General features: G+C 37.1%; 1 protein-coding gene across 1 annotated transcript in view; it reads right to left on the reverse strand.

Moving 5' to 3' along the window:
- The window catches only part of LOC107263617, a 130371-nt gene that overhangs the window by 115002 nt on the left and 13712 nt on the right, over positions 1-1657 (reverse strand). The window lies entirely within an intron of this gene.

Here is a 1657-nt window from a genome sequence, read left to right on the forward strand (position 1 = left end):
AAAAAAAAAAAAAAAAAAAAAAAAAAATCAAAATTGTGGCACGGGAATAATTTTTGGTAGTAAGTATTATTATTATTTTTTTTATCTGATTATTTTCACAATGAATTGGTAACTGGTACCGATAACGTTCTGGTACAAGGTAATGATATTGAAATCCAAGTTTCTTCGATTTATGCAACGGGTTCATTGTAAAATGTTGTTATCAATAGACGCTTATCACGATTATAGATTTTTAAGCTACAATGGCTAATTCCAATGGGGAACGTGTGGTCGTAGTAGGCGTGACTTCGTGACGAATAGTTCGATCAACAACGACTGTACATCTGTTGGCTAGAACTCGGTGCGTTATCATGGCTATTGTTTGTATTCCTGGTAATAGCTATAGTGATATTAGTAAGTAAGAATCACCGCGTGCTGTATGTCGCACGAGGATGCTCGTGTGGAAGTCGCTAAGAGCCAGCGCTGGAGACCTTGCGTATTATGTTATTTGTTCTTATTATCATAGAGCAGTAAATAAAAATTGCAAGTTGTTAATATGGCACCGATAAGAGAATCACTGTTAAAGATATGCAGTAACGTGAGGTACTGAAAAAAAAAAGTCAAATTAAAAATGAAACTAATGGATTTGATAAAATTAAAAAAAAAATTGAATTCTATAAATTTGAAAAAATTCATCATTTTTTTTATACACTATTTTTAATCGTCACCGAGTCCCGTCTATATTACGAATCGTTTAGGTTATGAATAACAGATAATGACGCGACGTCCGCTCGGAAGTTTGAGGTTGGATTTACGTAGTTCTTGAGAAACGTCATACATTTTAGAGTTTTAACCAAGGTATTTGCGCGAGTCAAGGCCGATAGTAAATCGATTCTCGTAAATTATCGGAACGAGACTAATAATAGCAACGATAGGTACTAAGATTATTGCATTACAAGGAAAACGACTCGTTACGTAAGATGGAGAGAATGGAATTGAGAGTCGATTATACAATCGTGTAACTCTGTCGGAAGAATCTCAGTGAACGTCGGATGTCAAATTGAACGGGACATTGGGCAGCAGGTTGACCACGTAAATTGTACAAGAAATTGTCAGGTAAAAATTTTGTCAAAATGCACGTGAAAAGAGAAGCAAAGTGAATCTCGTAGGATGGAAAAAAGTGGTACGACTGGAGAGATACGATACGGGGAAGTTATCGGCTATAAACGTTTCAAATCGATAAGGACTATAACGACGAGCGATAAGCTATCTCGAAAAAGGAATGTTGTGCACATGCCGCAATTTGAAAACGTCCAATTTTACGCGAATCACATAAAAATATTGTAGAATTTAAAATTTCGAGAGGATACGCTCTCGGATTATCAACGTAGTAAAAAAAAAAGTTATCCCGACAAACGGGAAAAAAAAATGAAAATCAGTTTGTTCGTTTGAAAATAAAATTCTGTGACTGTGCATATCCCGAGTGCACGCGAGAGATGGTAAAATTGAGATAAACTACGGTCCATTTGGAAAAACAGACAACGTTGCTTTCCTCTCTGGTTAAAGCACAGCGATGCGTGTCAGTCGTCGCACGTAACCAACGTGCCAATTTTGGCGAGAGCGTTTCTGCACCAGAGTACGACACACGGCGGTCGCATGAATACGTGCGAATAGACAC

This window comes from Cephus cinctus, unplaced genomic scaffold (genome assembly GCF_000341935.2).
Source record: "Cephus cinctus unplaced genomic scaffold, Ccin1 Ccin1_scaffold0160, whole genome shotgun sequence".
In the NCBI taxonomy this organism is placed as follows: Eukaryota; Metazoa; Arthropoda; class Insecta; order Hymenoptera; family Cephidae; genus Cephus; species Cephus cinctus.